The sequence below is a fragment of the Apium graveolens genome, chromosome 3 (assembly GCF_009905375.1).
Source record: "Apium graveolens cultivar Ventura chromosome 3, ASM990537v1, whole genome shotgun sequence".
Taxonomy (NCBI): Eukaryota; Viridiplantae; Streptophyta; class Magnoliopsida; order Apiales; family Apiaceae; genus Apium; species Apium graveolens.
In genome coordinates, this window is record NC_133649.1 from 123625801 (window position 1) to 123644339 (window position 18539).

Consider the following 18539-nt stretch of genomic DNA (forward strand, 5'->3'; position numbering starts at 1 on the left):
TTGGATGGTGAACAATACTAAGTATCAAAATCTCTGCTAGGAACTCTCGATTTCCTTGATATACATTTATGTCAAGTTGCTTCACTGCGACAACCTGAAGGACACAACCAAAAGCAGAGTCAAGATTGAAAAAACTGGTGCACACACTAGTACAGATTAAGGCTTTAGCGTCGGTCATAATATGTCTAAGGCGTCGGTTATTGGGCATAGTATATATAGGGGACGCTATAGATCTAAGTCTTCTGTGTCGGTCAAATGGGCGATGCTAAAATGTCATCTGTGTTGGTCAAATAACCGACGCAATAGAACTATTAACCGACACAATAGATTTATTAACCGACGCAGTAGGGCTATTAGCCAACACCAACAGTGTCGGCTGATTGCAATGCCGACGCCTATTACCACTTTATTAGCGTCGGTCTTATAAAAATGCCGACACATATGGTCTTTGTTATTGCATCGGACCCCTTACAACCGACACCTAAAGTCATTTTTTTTAAAAAAAATTGTTTTATTCGTATCCTAATTAACCTGCTCTACATATATACCATAATAGTCATCAACAAACATCAACCAATATAATCATATAATACAATTATGATAGAATATTTGATTAAACTAATATTTTCAATTTAATGCTATCTTGTTTACAATTGGAAGAAAAAATATATATTCAATTACAAATACAAGCAATGTTCAGTTGGGCCTTCTGTCTCTCCATTTGTGTTCAAGTGCAAGTAGCTAACAATACGGTAATGGAGCCATTGGAACAGTTTTTGGAATATCAAGCTTGGCAGGGAGCAACCATCCACTTAGCTTTACATAAACCTAATAAAAGAATCTCTTGCGACACCAAAATGATCCAAGCTTCTCATACTTAGCATTTGTAACACATATTATTTCAAATCAGGGCTACATGTCAACAGTGACCCCCTCACCAAATACCTAACACGGGACTGCAAAAGCAACTCATGATTTTTATTATATAACATCATAAACTTAAATAGATAAATTATTTTACTAGGAATATAGGGCTTACTCTTTTGGTGTAGATATTTTCACTTGATAATTATCTAGAACATGAGGCCGCAACTCCCTTTCTCTATAGTTCAAGAAAACCAGTCAAGAACTGTCGTGTAGTCTTTCTGCAAATGTCTTTCTGCAAATCAAGGAAACAATGTATACCCACTAGTTAAGATGATGTTGTCCAAAGTATTAAGGAACAAATTGGTATATGATATCAGACAATAACAAAATATTAAAATGAACCAAATGTTCTTCCTACAATCAAAAGTAATTTGAATTAATAATACCTTTCATAGAGTACATGTTATAGATGAGGATGACAAGAATTGACTGCTCAGACAACACATTTGGCCAAGCAGCCTGGTTCATTCCGACAAATAGCCTAAATTCAGCCCATTTTAATGCGAGTTGTTACAAGAAATACGACTCCTGCAAGTAAAGTCCTTAATGAGAACATGGAGTGTAATCTACGAAAAAATGTTCTGACAAAAATTGCAAACCTACTATGTCATCACAAGTAGCACAAAAGTGCTCTCAGTCTGATAATGAAACCTTGAAAAGTTGATTTACAATGTGATAGGATAAAACAAACCTATATCGGCAGGACGAAATATCATCCCTGGCATAAAGCAGCGTTTATTAAAGCATTAAAAACGTAATATTGTAAATATATTATCTTCCTAAAGATATGTAACTTTACATTATTTATAAATCAAATTTATATTTGTTCCCAAGCTCTTCCGCATATTCTTGCTGATCCATTTCCATTTTGTTCTGTATCATGTCCAACGGCTTCATCAGACAAGATAAGATATATGCCTCCTTCAACAGGCTATTTCACAAAACCCTTTTTATATGTAACACCATCAGGAAGTAAATTAGTGCTTTTAAAAATGTTATCATAGCCACATTTCCTACAGAGACATTTGCAGAAGAAAAATCAAGCAATGCATTATATTCCAGGACAAATAGAATGACTTTTATTGTAATGTAATGTTCTCAGTGTTTGAATAAAAGTTAAGAATGTCAATTACTATCGTCTTTATGTATCCTTTTATTGCTACTAATCAATGTTAATGTAATTGGACATTGAGAATATTAAATCCAAGTTTTTTAGATTACAGGAACAACACATGGACACATGGACATTGGTCAAATTAAATTGAAATGCTAGTAATTATGATTTCAGGGTTTCTTCATCTCCCTCCATAAATAAACAAATAAATAGAAGCAAATTAATAAAGTAGAGTAAATTAAACATAATCAAATAAGTAAGAAGCAATAGAAATTATAGTACCATTAAATTACATTATTTATTTATGATAAATACTTGCACAGAGCTAGCAGAGACATATCAGTAATTTTAGCATGGGATAAACCTGCAACCTTTTTAAGTCTCATTGTCATATTGTATATCGCATCCTTGAAATTCGTACAAGTTTTCTCGCAGAAGCTCAGAAACAATTATGAGATGATCCTGTAAAATTTAAGATGAAAATAATGACATGTATTAGTCATAAGCAAATATTGTTCTATTCCAAATGGACCAACTACCAAGTTTCAGAGAATATGCACACATTCGTACATTACTCACGTTAGACATAAATTATGATCTAGGCTATAAAAGAAGTGTGATTATTGCCAAAGGAAATAATAAGTACATGTCAATGATGGTCTGCAATATACAAAATAGATATATTTTTCTTAGTTTGCAGTAAAAGAGAATGACTTTCAAGTTAGCCACTTCAACATATTATCAATTAAGAACTCAAAGCAGACCAATATCTAACTAGACGAAAACAGAGAGTTAGGATTTAATTGTGCATATAGACACAATTGAGGTATGTGCTTGAAGCTTATGTACCCATTGTATTGTTTTATACATGCGGATAGAGCACCTGTTAAAATGATGCAGAATACAAGACTTTATAGGTAGACAACATACTATAAATTTTAGTCTTTATACTTTTCAAAGATGCAATGCATACATCTACAAAATAAGGAGTTAGTGTAGGATTAGTAACCTCAATCAGTAGATGCACAAACTCGCTGACTACAGCACCTGTATCCGAGATTTTGAGGTTCCAGTTCCACCTGGCATTGGTATAAAAATAAAGGGAACGAATCGTTCATGATATCCAAAACCTGGCTATGAAAACTGCAAACTCAATTAAATAAACACACATACAAGCAAAGAAACCCCTGTTAATACAAATCAGGTTGTATCTAGCTATCATAATATCTTAATAATTACCTATGCGCGAAACTATGAATCACAAACCGGGTGTATCTTGAAATAAATTAAATGTCCGGACATCCTTTACAACAAACGAATTCATAACAATGCTCAATGTAAGCAAATCCACAACAACAAACGATACAGCTAGTCAGCTAGCTGTGTTCAATTTCTAAATTTGTAATTGTTTGGATAAACAAATTGCAGGGCTAATACAAACTGTACATGGTAACAAAAATAATAATGAGAAAATTTGTAATAAAACTAGAAACACTATAGACACATGAAGTTCTTTCCTGATAATATAATTATTTTAAACAATGAGTACATGGAAATAAAAAAAGCACAATATAGTTAGCACTTGTGTACACTTCTTTTGGGTATTGTAAGACAATATAAAAACAGAGAAAACATAATCCAAAAAGTTGTATACAATCATCGGAGATTTAAGTATAAAGAGGAAGAGGACATCACAATCAAGAATGAATCATACATAATATTAAAAACCTAGCTATAAAACTGCAAACTTAATCAAATAAACACATATATACATACCCGCAAAGAAGCCTTCTTTTCGTTAATACAGAGAACCCTAAACTAGCAAGAACCTAGAGAAGCCCAATTAACCCAGCACAGTAAAATCACTTTAATATAATCTGGGACTGCAGTTGAGGGAGTTGTACTGATTTATGATTTGAAGAAAGTCTAGGGGAAGTGGTGGGAGCGTGGGTCTGTAGATGAGCATTTTTTGGGACTCAAGTATGTGGGACTTAAGTCTGTTTTGAAATCAATAAATTTTAGTCTTATATATAATCTGTCATTTTCTCAATTATATTATTTAATTCATATTTTGAGATCATATTAATTTTTTTTAAATAAAATAATACCATTAACGTTGAATGAATTTATCAAGTTTATAACAAATAGTTTTATGAGTATCAACAAATTACATGGAGTTAAAAATTAAAAAATACTTTTTTTCATATTAGTAAAATTTTAAAATTTGATAATCGATCTATTTATCAAACATATCTCTAAAATTACACCTTAGTAGATATTTATTTTACGGTCAAATTATTTAACAATCTTCTTATTAGATCACAAACATATAATTATTTTAATTTAAATATATAATAATGATTTACTTGTGTTGAAAATATACTCTGCGTCTCATACACCCAATTCTTCACATCGGCTTGCGATAAGATTGCAAAAGAATTGTTTTTGTGAAAAATAAAAATGTGAAAAAATGATGGGACCGATAAATATTTAATGCATAAGTTGAGTATGGTGAAAAAAGTGGTGGGTTTAGTTGGTTATTATATTGTAAAATTTAATATATTTAAAAAATTTTGGAATGTAAAAAATTGTGAGGAAAATTGAAAAAAGGAAATCGTGGAGAAATTAATCAGAAAGAAGAAGTTTTTTAATAAATCTAATTATTTCAACAATTAATTATAATTATAAAATTATAAAAAGATAAATACATAAAAATAGTAAAAGTAATAATTTAAAAGCTTTAAAAAGTTATTTATATCTTTTGGAAAGGTTTATCTTGTGCAAGTCATATTATAAAATATTAAAAAAAAATTATAAAAATATAGTTAAGGACAAAAAGTACGTGAAGAAATAATAAAATTATAAGAAAAATAAAAAACAAAACTGGAATCAGATTGGACTGCTTGCGGGAGGGGACGTGAACTGGACTGTTATTTGAGTTTTTTATTCCCTCTAACGTCGACTAATACTTTGCCGTTGCCTAAAGTAAAGATTACAGCGTCGGTTAAAATTTTACCGTCACAAAAAGTAAAAACTACAGCGTCGGTTGTAAGAGGACCGACGCAAGAAATGATTTTGAGTGTCGGCTTTTGTTGCCCGACGCATAAAGATATTTAAAGCGTCGGTTAAGTGGACGCCCGACGCTACTTGTTCACCACAAATAACAATACGCGTCGGTTAAATTTACACTCGGCGTCTATAAGTAGTATAGACAACGGTTGAGTATAGAACCGACGCTTAAGGTGCGACGCAGAAGGTCATTTTTGTACTAGTGACAGATGGAAGAAGAAGAAACAAAATAATTACTTTATTGGTGCGTGTTATTTTTCCTTTGTACACCCTCTCAAACCCTCATTCTCCTAATAGCAGATCAGGATGGAAGTTCTGTGTTGTAGCAGCTGGTGTTCTTCATGGAATCAGTACGCATAATTCTATAGCAGATTACAGGAATTATTTAGGTTCCCCGGTCCCTTTTTAGCAGTGGTTGTGAGCACACACACAACACATGGCTTGACATAAGTATGTGTAAGATGATTACCAACTAAATTGTGCTATTATTCAGAGGAATATAGATTAATATTATATATGTTCTGCTATGCCTATGACCCAACTTGAATGTCAAAACTGATGGTTAGTGGCAAGCACACAATGCAATAAATTTGATGATTTTGCGGCTGATAAATCACCCATCATTTTCAACATTCACAACACAATCTTGAGCACATTTACGAACCTACAACAAAAAAAATAACCAGCATATAAATACAATCAGTGCATGCTCCTTTTATACTATTCACGACTCAAATCTCATTTAACATAAAAAAAAGAACACAACTCGCAGCACGTATCCCAGTTTCTGTTTTAATTCAACACAACTCTAGCAGCACATTTCCGCCATTAAAATAGACCAACCAAGTTTTATCCAGAGAGAGAGGGATCAAATTTAAGACCGACACACCGACAATCATATGTTTTCAATTCAAAGAAGCTAAACACAATGTATCAGAATTCGGAACAAGGAAACACATAATCAAAATATGCAAACATACTAAGTTATAAGTTCACAATAGTTTATAACGTTCTTGCAGACTAGCTTACATTAAAGCTTGCATCTCTTAGATTATTAGAATTACAACAATTTAACAGGAGCAGTTACAGGCTTTTACCTGACAAGGCCCAAATTGAGTATACACCAAGAAGTCTGTGGCCAAGATTTCTTCTTGGCCTTCATCAACAAAACTCTAGCCCAACCAATCCATCATTCCCATGACATTCTCTTGTCCCATGGACTTCCCCAGTCTAGCAGAAGTGTTAAGCCTTTCTCAGCTTCTTTCTCAGCCTCTTCATATCTGCACCTCCAGTCTTCCACAGCTAACATTTGTAACAAATTAAACTAAATGCAACTAAAAAACTACAATTGCCTAACAAACACAAAAGACATTAGTATTAAAGCTAAAAAACATCAATCATGATACCATATTTCATTTCATTTGAGCTTAATAGAGCAAATTGAAAAAAATACAAATTGCAAATTGTGAATATATAAATACCTTGGGACGTCTATCAATGAAGAATTTAACGAGCATCTTGAACCCTAATTTAACATCCTTCCAGTCCTCCAAATCACAAAACCCTAACAAAATGCCCAAAATCCTAACCACGGCTCTCAAACTCGGGGCTGGTTCTAATAACGGTGATGGAGGCAACGGAGCTGGTTCCAATGACGGCGATTGCGGCGGTGTCGAGGGTTTCGAGTTGGGGTGAAATGGAGGAGACTGAGACGGGCTTTCAGGTCAGGTTGGTGAGAGTGGGGAATGGGCTGGGCTTAATCGATGTGATTTTGAAAGAAAAAAGGTAAGAAACCGGAGATAGAAGAGCGGCAGAGGAACAATATGGGAGATGAAGGCGGTCAGAGATAAGATAAGAAAGGGAAAGGGAAATTGGGGGATCATACAAAAAATTAATTAAAGGAAAAAAGGGGAGATAAGGGGGGAAATCAAATTTGGAGGAAGGGGGAAATGAAATTTCATTGGAGGGAATGGAAAAATTGGGTGATAATGGGAAAATAATTTAATAATTTTTTAATTTATAAATATTTTTAAATAATTATATTTATCGTATTATATATTTATCGTATTATACTTATCGATAAAATCATTTTCAAAATTAATCTTTTAAATCGGGAACGAGTCTCATTGTGGGAGGGGTACTTTTAGTAGATTTTTCTAATCCTAACATGCAAGATGAATTTCAAATTTGTTAATAATTTTTTCATATGACTAAAATTGACATATCTTAATATTCGTACGATTGGATTGTTGAAAAATTCATTTAAAAAATTAATATTGTAAATCGGGAACGAGTCTCGTTGTCGAGTCGTACTTTTCCTGGATTTTTCTAATCCTGACATGCAAGATGGATTTCAAATTTGTTAATAATTTTTTACTATGGATAAAATTAATATATCTTAACATCTGTACGGTTGGATCGTCGAAAAAATCATTTTAAAAATTAACTTGTAAATCTGGAACGAGTCTCGTTGTTGGGAGTGGTACTTTTACTGAATTTTTCTAATCCTGACGTGCAAGATGAATTTAAAATTTGTTAATAATTTTTTTAAATGACTAAAATTGATATATCTTAACATCCGTACGGTTGGATCATCGAAAAAATTATTTTAAAAAATAATCTTGTAAATCGAGAACGCGTCTCGTTGTCTGGAAGGGTACTTTTACTAGATTTTTCTAATCCAACCATGCAAGATGAATTTCAAATTTGTTAATAAGTTTTCATATGACTAAAATTGATATATATTAACATACGTACGGTTGGATCATCAAAAAAATCATTTTAAAAATTAATCTTGTAAATCGGGAACGAGTCTCGTAGTCTAGAGGGGTACTTTTACTGGATTTTTCTAATCATGACATGCAAGATGAATTTCAAATTTTTTAATATTTTTTTCATATGACTAAAATTGATATATCTTAACATCCGTACCATTGGATCATCGAAAAAATCATTTTAAAAATTTATCTTGTAAATCGGGAACGAGTCTCGTTGTCTAGAGGGGTACTTTTGCTAGATTTTTCGAATCCTGACATGCAAGATGAATTTCAGATTTTTTAATATTTTTTATTATGACTAAAATTGATATATCTTAACATCCGTACGGTTGGATCGTCAAAAAACTCATTTTAAAAATTAATCTTGTAAATCAGGAACGAGTCTCGTTGTCGGGAGTGGTACTTTTACTGGATTTTTCTAATCCTGACGTGCAAGATGAATTTCAAATTTGTTAATAATTTTTTCATATGACTAAAATTGATATATCTTAACATTTGTACGGTTGGATCGTCATAAAAAATAATCTTGTAAATCGGGAACGAGTCTCGTTGTTTGGAGGGGTACTTTTACTGGATTTTTCTAACTGACCTGCTAGATGAATTTCAAATTTTTTAATAATTTTTTCATATGACTAAAATTGATATATCTTAACATCCGTACAGTTGGATCATTGGAAAAATCATTTTAAAAATTAATCTTGTAAATCAGGAACGAGTCTCGTTGTAGGGAGGGGTACTTTGGCTGGATTTTTCGAATCCTGATATGCAAGATGAATTTCAAATTTTTTAATAATTTTTTCTTATGACTAAAATTAATATATCTTAACATCCGTACGGTTGGATTGTCGAAAAAATCATTTTAAAAATTAATCTTGTAAATCGGGAACGAATCTCGTTGTCGGGAGGGGAACTTTTGCTGGATTTTTCGAATCCCGACATGCAAGATGAATTTCAAATTTTTTAATATTTTTTTCTTATGACTAAAATTGATATATCTTAACATCCGTACGATTGAATTGTCGATAAAATCAATTTAAAAGTTAATCTTGTAAATCGAGAATGAATCTCGTTGTCGGGTGTGGTACTTTTACTGGATTTTTCTAATCCTAACGTGCAAAATGAATTTCAAATTTGTTAATAATTTTTTTATATGACTGAAATTGATATATCTTAACATATGTACGGTTGGATCATCAAAAAAATCAATTTAAAAAATAATCTTGTAAATCGGAACGAGTCTCGTTGTTTGGAGGGGTTTTACTGGATAATTCTAATCGTGGCATGCAAGATGAATTTCAAATTTTTTAATAATTTTTTCATATGACTAAAATTGATATATCTTAACATCCGTACGGTTGGATCATCGAAAAAATCATTTTAAAAATTAATCTTGTAAATCGGGAACAAGTCTCGTTGTTGGGAGTAGTACTTTTACTCGATTTTTCTAATCCCGACATGCAAGATGGATTTCAAATTTGTTAATAATTTTTTTATATGACTAAAATTGACATATCTTAACATCCGTACGGTTGGATCTTCAAAAATTCATTTAAAAAATTAATCTTGTAAACCAGGAATCTAATTTTATACAGTATAGTTTTACAATGGTTTCCTTGAAACACCATTGTGTAAAGCTAAACTAAGACAACACTTTTTTTTAATTATAAAACCGTTGTGTAAGCATATCAGCTTTTTTCAATCTAATGGCTAATATCTAATCTCTTTTCAATCAAGGGCTGTCATTCCGACATTTCAGCAATCCGAGTAAAATGATTACAACCTATCATGGGGTGCCACCTCATCAGGTGGGGCCCATTGAAATTATAAAATAACTATTTCAGACAACTGTTTTATTCCATTGTATGAAGGTTTTTAAGACAACCCTTCTAAAAAACTGTTGTGTGAATTACACAACGTAATATCTAAAAGCTTGTATGAGACCAACTAAGACAACACTTTTATTTTAACATAAAACTGTTGTATAAGAATTCAACTATTGTTCGATCTAACGGCTGATATCAAATCTCATATCAATGAAAGGCTCTCATTTCCCCACCTCAGCAATCCTTGTGAATGATTTACCACCTATCACGTGCTGCCACCTCAATATGTGGTACCCATTGAAATTCCTCAGACAACTGTTTCATTCCGTTATTTGATGGTTTAGAGGACAACCTTTCTGAAAAACCATTGTCTCAATTACACAATGTAATGTCAAAACCGTTGTCTTATATCCCTATACGTTAACATAGTAACAACGGTTTGTAATCATTGTGTTAAAGATCTACAACAACACTGTAATAACCCCAAAATTTTGAACTTTTTTGTAACCCTTATGAATAGTGTTTTTGCTGATATTGCTGAATAAGAAAACTTTTCATGCCACACTATGTAGGGGTTATTTTATTGTTATTCTGAGATCTTATTAGCACTCTATATGATATATAAGTATATGTAAAGATCGTCAGAATCCAAATTCAAACACTTTGATTTTTCCCAAAAATCCACCAGATATCGAAAGAATGGAGTATAAGGTAACAAGATAAAAAGGATTTAAATTCAAGGATTATAAGAGAGGATCATAAAAGGAATATAATGTATTGAGAAAGGTTAAGGAAACCCAAGTAATAAGATCCCGGGTATGATCCCTCAAACAATAAACGAAAACGAAAGTTAAGCGAAGTGTGTTGTTGATTATCAAACCAAAGTAACGAAAGTTAAACGAAAGTTAAACGATAACCTAATCTAAGAGGTTAGTGAGGATGATGTCATCAAACCAATAAGAAGAGGACAAGTGTGGGAGGATGACATAACATGATGACCTAAGCATGACCAAAGAGAAGTGTGTTGTTGGTTGATTAAGAACCACACAAAATTCACCATGGTTAAAAGTAATAAATCAAAACAAAAGCAAGCAACCAAGCAAAACAAATCACAAAATCACAAAAACACAAAGTTGACTTCATTTTCTTCAAGAAAGCTCTCAGCCATTCTCTTTTTTTCAAGAAGAAAAATCCAAAATCCAAGATCCAAGCCTTGTTAATTAGTGAGGTAATTATCTAATACTCATTATGCATAGATATAGCTATCCTATAAGTTTGAGCTTCAAATTCATTCACAATATTTTCCTAAAATTCATGGAAGAAGAGGGTGAATAGTATTTTTCAAGAACTTAAATTTTTGTTCTTGAGTTTTTGTTTAGATTAAGCTTGGATAAGGACTTTCAAGGGTGATTCCAAGCTAATTAGTTACTCCTACTCATAAGGAAGGTATAATCTCTTAACCTAGCTTTGTTATTGAATGTTAAGAGCTTAGCATGAGTATTATAGTTCATAAGAGGCTTGATTGTTGTGTATGTAGAGATTAGTTGGTTTTGTGATGTTTTTGGAGTTGTAAATCTTGGTTATTAGTTAAAGAACTTAAGAATAGTTTTAGTTCATGTTTGAGATTAATATGAATTGGAAAAACTTGAGGTGTTGGGGCTGTTGTAGTGATGTATGGATGGAGTTTGGTTGTATGGTTGAATTGTGGTTGGTTTGTGGTTGATTTGGAGTAGAATAAAAATTGGTAATCGCGTAAACATAGTCGTCGTAATGTCCGATTACTTTAGACTGTTTTTGTTCTTAACATCAGGACCCGAGAACTCACTGTTAGGTTTTGACCATTGCCATGATTAGGTAGTTCGTGTTACGAGCTTCGTTTTGATATGTGGTTCGTTTGAATCCGATATACGGTTTAGGAGAAACGACCGTTTTAAGTAACGGCGTTTCGCGAATGAACTATTACCACTCGCCTTACTTTGAAACATAGGTTAAAGACCTTAAAGACTAATTGGAGTATGAAACATTTATGTGAAGTGTATTATGCAGTTGGTAAGGCACTCGCATAAGAATCTCCTTAAAACCCTTAATGGTTAATTTATTAAAAATAGTAGAGCCGAGGGTATTCGAGCGACTTAAGTGAATCGTTAAGCGCAAAAGCGAACGTTAGGGTCTAATTGGTTAAAGTATAGATTCATAAGCGACTTTGGTTTAATTCCAACTTATATGTTGTTTATAGATTACCATACTCGTCCCAAGCCATTTATCACCCCCAGTCGCTCAGGCAAGTTTTCTAATATAAATAATAATATTCAGATATTTTCTAATATATTGGGACTGATTTATTTTATTAAATCAGCATCACTCCAAACATTCTTAAAAATGTTTTTGAGTCTTCAAAATGATTTTAAAGGTTAGGGCGGATCCCAAAACTCATTTTTTATATTTAAGATCCTCCTTTCGAAGGGGATTTAAATACTCGCTCAAAACCTGAGGGATCCGGCTCTGTGGTGTATTTTATATTCGCAACAAGGTTGCTATTCTGATAAAAGAGTTTTTGATTACTAACCCAACACTCGGGAAGTAAAATTCTTGGAACAAGTTAATCCGTTAACAGGCATCGCCTGGGAAATATCGGTGAGTTTTCCTTTCCAACTAGATACGACTTCTTGGTGGAGCCGTATCAACAAGTTTCTACTTGGGGAAAGTGGGGACGAGCTTTAAGTTTCAGAGTCATGGATTTCATCTGAACTAGGAGTGGCGTAAGTGGTCGAGTGGCGCCGGCCCAGCCTTATTATATTGGCCCAAATGGCCCGGAAGTTCCTCTAAGACGGTCCATTCCTTAGGAGTCCAGTGTTCGGTTGACAAGTAAATCTGACAAGTTCTCCTCTACATGTAGAAAATGGTGGGGTTGCACTACTGCGACTGATCATCGTAAGTGGTCTTCCTGGCGCGACAAACTCCCATAATGAGTTCATCATCCAGTTGGATATTTCTACAACACTACCCGGAGCATTTCGATCGAAAGGTTACGAATGGGTGATTGCCGAAGCATTGACAAGGGTCAAACAGTTATAATGGTGTTTCCATTGAATGAAGTATCTCGTAACTTCATTTCCTTTAAAAATATTTTAAAGATTGAATCTATTCAAGTCTTAACTTGTGGTCTCATCTATGGGACGAACTTTGCAACTTATTCAACTTTGAACAGTGGTAGTTCAAGTAGATTTCTAAAAATAGTATAAGTGTAGTGAAGTAATTGGTAACTTCATCTTCCTTTAAGCTTATATCCAGTAAGTAATTACCTTACACTTGATAAAGGATTCTAGTAAGTTATCCATTTAGATACTTGCATTATTGTTTACACTATATATTATCTTGCGAGCTGTAATGCTCACTCTTGCTTCATTTTTTCATCACACAACAACAGTTAGGAAAGATGGCCAGACTCAAGCAGACCCAGCGCAAGCGCATGGGAAGCGTCCCGCGTCTTCCCGTTGATGTTGTAGCTGCTATAGCTACAGAGGTAGATCTATTGGTAGATCAGGCATTCTACTTTTGGGAACCAAATAATGTATAATTATAACTTGTGGCAGATAATGGCAATTAACTGTAAACTTATCAAGTAATCATTTTGGGTTGTAATAACTTTTAAATTGTGGATTCAAAGACTTGTACTTATTTCAATTTCATCTCTGAGACTATAACGGGTTGTGGTGTGTGTTAGTGTGGGGTCACAGCATGAGGTTATTTATTATTAATTAAGTTAAGTTATATTGTGGAAAGAAAGACCATGACGACCCGGATCCCCGACCCTGGATCTGGGGGTGTTACAGAAATTGTATCAGAGCCAAGCGTTATAAACCTCAGAGATGATGCGACTATATAATAATCAACTCACAAATATAATAAGAACTCTTGCCAAGTTCATAGTCGGACTACTTAAAGTAGCACTGATAGTTAAAATCCTTACGGGAACCTTTATAAGTATCATGATAGTAACTTAGCTCGTTTAATGTGTAGGCACATGAGATAGAGGACCCTGAGATGTTCGAGCGTGAACATGATGAGGCAGTGCTAGATGCCGAGGATCAGGAGGATCCTGAGATGGAGGAGGATGAGGAGGACCCCTCAGAGGAGTCAGAGACAGAGGTTATTGCTATTTCAGATGAGGAGGACCCGGATGAGGTCCCAGTAGCCGAGGAGCATGTCGGAGCTATAGTGGAGTATACTGGTACCTCTTTACCCTCACTCCCGGTAGTCAGTGTAACACCCCCCAAATCCGGGGTCGGGGATCCGGGTTGTTACGAGTTCCATTTCCCTTAATAACACCCAATCTTAATAATTAGACAACTACTCTGTACTGTGACCCCACAATAAACACACACACCACACGTTATAGTCTCAGAGATGAACATCCAAAAATAATCACAAGTCATTTTATTCCACAATTATCTGCCAATACACCTTAAAAGGTTTTCTGAATAAATTTACATTTTCTTTGCCATTATTACAATTCATAAATATACATAATCTGATACATCAAAAGTTGAAAGCCTAGCCTATTGGTAGTTCCTACCTCAGCTACAGCGACATCAACGCCTATAGGAAACTGCGGAATGTTTCCTATCCGCTCGCGAATCGGGAGCTTGGTCCTGTTCATCTTTTCTATCTGTTGTTGTGTGATGAAAGAAGAAAGTAAGGGTGAGCAGCAAGCCCACCAAAATAATATGTATAATGATTAACAATATATGAGCCATCTCATAGTACTCATGAAAGTCTTGGTCAAAAGAAATGAACCAAGTTTGATATCTTAATGTGATGAAGTCGCAAAATATTCAGTGTATATACATATATAATTTTCAAAATCTTGGAAGTCCTCTTCCATGTATAATATACATAAAGTTCCAGTGTATAACTGTATAAAAATACCGTTGCAAGGTGATCTCATATATCTAACCTTGTCTCAACGTTTTTCTGAAAATCTTTGTCATGCATAAGATAATCCTTTACTAGATATAAGTTTAAAAGATGAAGTTACAAGATACTCCAATATACTTATATCTTTTCCAAATACTACTTGAACTACCACCGTTCAAGTTATAATTAGTTCAAAAGTTCATCACATAGATGAGACTACAAGATAATACTTGAATAGATTCAATCTTTGAAATATTATTGAATGAAATGAAGTTACGAGATACTTCATTAAGTCCCGATATATATATACACCTATATATATCTCTCATACATTTCCTGAAAACCTCTGTCACGTAAAGTATGAACAGGGTTGCAATATCCAATGAATTTAGAAAGAAAAGAAATTTTGGCATAAACCTGATATCTTGCTGATCAGGCAAAGATACCAATAAGTAACCTTTTCTACTAGTAGATGGATGAATCCCCCACCGGTCATCACCCTGGCCACATAAGGACCTTGTGCTGGACCGCCACCCGGCCTCTTACGCGTTGATGGACTGCCACCCAGCCACTTACACTTTGATAGACCTTACCCCGGCCTGTCGCTTATGCCGACTCAATTAGATGGCTTACTTCCCGAACGTTGGGTAAGTAATCAATTCATTTGTTTTCTCAAAACAGCAACCACGTTGCGAATGTAAAATGCACCACAGAGCTGGATCCCCCAGGTTTTGAGCGAGTATTTAAATCCCCTTTGAAAGGAAGATCTTAAATAAAAAAAATGAGTTTTGGGGTCCACTCTAACTTTAAAAATCATTTTGAAGACTCGAAAACATTTTTAACAATATTTGGAGTACTGCTGATTTATTAAAATAAATCAGTCCCGATATATTAGAAAATATCTGAATATTATTATTTAAATAATATTCTCATAAAGATAATCCTTATAAAAATAATCGAAGTAGAAGTTTTAAAACTTATACTTGAAATGGATATTAAATAACCAAAGATATACTTATATGAAAGTACTATCTTTATTTGAATAATCGAAAATAACTTTGATTATCGAAACATTATTTTTTAATAAAATAAAGAATATTATTAAATAATAAGCGGAGTCATAATACCTCGAATGAATATTATAAATAATATTCATTAAATAAAATAAACGGAGTCATACATCCTCCAATGAATATCCAATTAATAATCATTAAATAATATAAACTGAGTCATAAGCCCTCGAATGAATATTCGAAATAATATTCAATAATAAAATAAAGTTAAAGTTATCGAATAAACCTTATTTGATTAATAGTTTTGAAAACTATAACCATATATATATAAATATATATATATATATTATACTCGGGAACATCGACTCCCGGTTTAGAAATATGTTCACCTTTTGATCCCCTATATTAAGGGTAAATTCAAATACCGCTTATCTCTAGCATAGGTATTATGCAACTGTAAGCATTTTCACCAACAGATATATAATCCAAGAATATGAAATAGGCATGCATATATACCATATCACATGCTACAATATATCGCAAGATCATGCATATACACATATACATCACAACAACAGTATAACGGGTAGAAAACTTGCCTGAGCGACTGGGGGTTACGAATGGCTCGGGACGAGTCTGGTAACCTATAAGCAACAAGTAAGTTGGAATTAAACCAAAGTCACTTGTAAATCTATACTCTAACCAACTCAGACTCTAACGCTCGTTTTGCGCTTACTGATTCTCTTAAGTCACTCGAGTACCCTCGGCTCCACCATTTTTAATAAATTAACCATTACGAGTTTTAAGGCGATTCCTTCGCGAGTGTCTTACCAACTGCCTATTACACCTTACATAAATGTTTCATACTTCAATTAGTCCTTTAAGGTCTTTAACCTATGTTTCAAAGTAAGGCGAGGGGTAAGGGTTTCGTTCGCGAAACGCCGTTACTTAAAACGGTCGTTTCTCCTAAACCGTACATCGGAATCAAACAAACTACATATCAAAACGAAGCTCGTAACATGAACTATCTAAACATGGCAATGGTCATAATCTAGCAGAGAGTTCTCGGGTCCAAATGTTATGAACAAAAGCAGTCTAAAGTAAATCAGACATTACGACGGCTATGTTTACGCGATTACCAATGTTTAAACTACTCCAATTAACCACCAACCAACTCATAACCATCAATACAACAAAACTTCACCTAAACCATACCACATCAGTCCATAATCTCCAAGGTTTTCAACTCAAACAACCATAATCAAGACCTATGAACTATAATCAAGCTTCAATTACCAAAATACTTCCAAATCAAACCAAACTACTAATAATCACAATCCATGCTTCTCATTTCACAAAACCAACCATTAAACTTACTAACAAATAAAGTAAAGGCTAGGGTTTGAAGTTTATACCTTCCTTGGAAGGTGTTAAGTTGCTAGGAAGCCTTAGGGAGCCTCCTACAAGCTTGATCTTTCCAAAGAAATCAAGAACACAAAGTTAGACTTTGAAGTTTCTAATAGTCCGATTTAAAGAACTGTAAAAATGAGGGTCTTACCATGATTATTTGGACGAGACTTGTGAACAAGAGTTGTAGGCCATCTCAATACCTTTCCAATGAGCTATAGAACACAATATTTGAGTGAGAAATGAAGGAGATACAGCAGTTTTAGTGTGCTGGTTCTGTTTTGGCCGAGAGCAATGGAAATGGGGGAGGAAATGCTTTTGCTTTCTTGTGTTGGTGGAATAATGTGGTGGATAATGATGGGTTGTCTTGATATTTTGCTAGGTTAATAATAAAAAAAGGAGTTAGTGGAAGATGATCTCACCATTTGCCATGTGTTGGTGATTTGTGGTGAGATGAGATCATCCCTAGTTAACTATATAATTAACTAGCCATTCCTTCCTAACTATCACTTGGTTTCTTGTTTGATCAACCATCCACCTGCCTTGCCACTTGTAAAGGTATTTACAAGAGTCGTTATTCATTTCTTTGTCCGGTTATCACTCAATCTCGTTGATCGTTTGGTTAAATACCTTAATGGTTTTATTGATAAAATCTTCTTGGTATTTTTAATACCTAAATTAATTCTCCTTTATAATCCTTGAATTTAAAATCCTTCATCTTAATATTAATTCCTTAAATCCCTTAATGTCTGGTGGAAATCTCGGGGAAAAATAAAAGTGCTCGTTTTCAAAATCCGACAGCTTTTACATACACTTATTTTCTTTATGGAATACTAGTACGATCTTAGAATTTCCATAACAGTACTCCTATATATCGTGGTCTGATAATTTTTCTTAATCAGCATTGTCAGCAAAAGTTACTATTCATCCGGGTTTCAAAAATCTCCAAAAATTGGGGTTATTACAGTCAGAGCTCCTACCCCTCCACCACAATCTTGGAGCCCCTATGATGATAGCTAAGAGACCCATACTCCCGAGCTTAGGCAGACCGAGGAGGCACCCCCAGCGGCTCCGGATTCACCACCTCTCGATCCTGCCCATAGGCAGTCTTTGTTAGCTCACGGCTATGTTCAGGATGTACTGAGGACCCGAGTGGCTGTTGCTGAGGCCCGGCTGGATGAGGTCAGGAGGGAGTTAGATGCAGAGAGGGCGGGTAGGCGTGCCCGAGCTTATAAGACTAGGGCTACTATACCCCGATCCTTGAGGAGGGAGCTGACGGGGATAGAGCTCACGTCCCAAGCGAGACTCCGATCACTCCAGGGGGACAGGCATGGTAGGATCTCCAGGCGGCAGGCTGACTATATCTTCCATCGTGCGATGGAAAGGGCATGGGAGCTGACCCGCTCCGGTGTGTGATTCAGGACCGACGATGGGATAGTCTAGTTATCTAGTTAGTCGAGGCCATAGTAAGAGCCAATTTTTCGGGATAGTT

General features: G+C 34.3%; 1 long non-coding RNA gene across 9 annotated transcripts; it reads right to left on the minus strand.

The window, feature by feature from the left end:
• Window positions 1-579: 579 nt before the first annotated feature.
• Window positions 580-4027, minus strand: LOC141712724 (uncharacterized). 9 transcript variants are annotated; one of them, XR_012571682.1, is made up of 7 exons: window positions 3818-4027; window positions 3051-3120; window positions 1727-2503; window positions 1619-1645; window positions 1314-1455; window positions 1040-1159; window positions 580-956 (listed from the first exon to the last, which is right to left on the minus strand). It is a non-coding gene; the product is annotated as an uncharacterized LOC141712724 (long non-coding RNA). The 9 variants fall into 9 exon arrangements; XR_012571680.1 differs by having other exon boundaries at window positions 1314-1800; window positions 2413-2503; XR_012571679.1 differs by having other exon boundaries at window positions 1314-1873; window positions 2413-2503.
• Between the last annotated feature and the right edge of the window lie 14512 nt (window positions 4028-18539).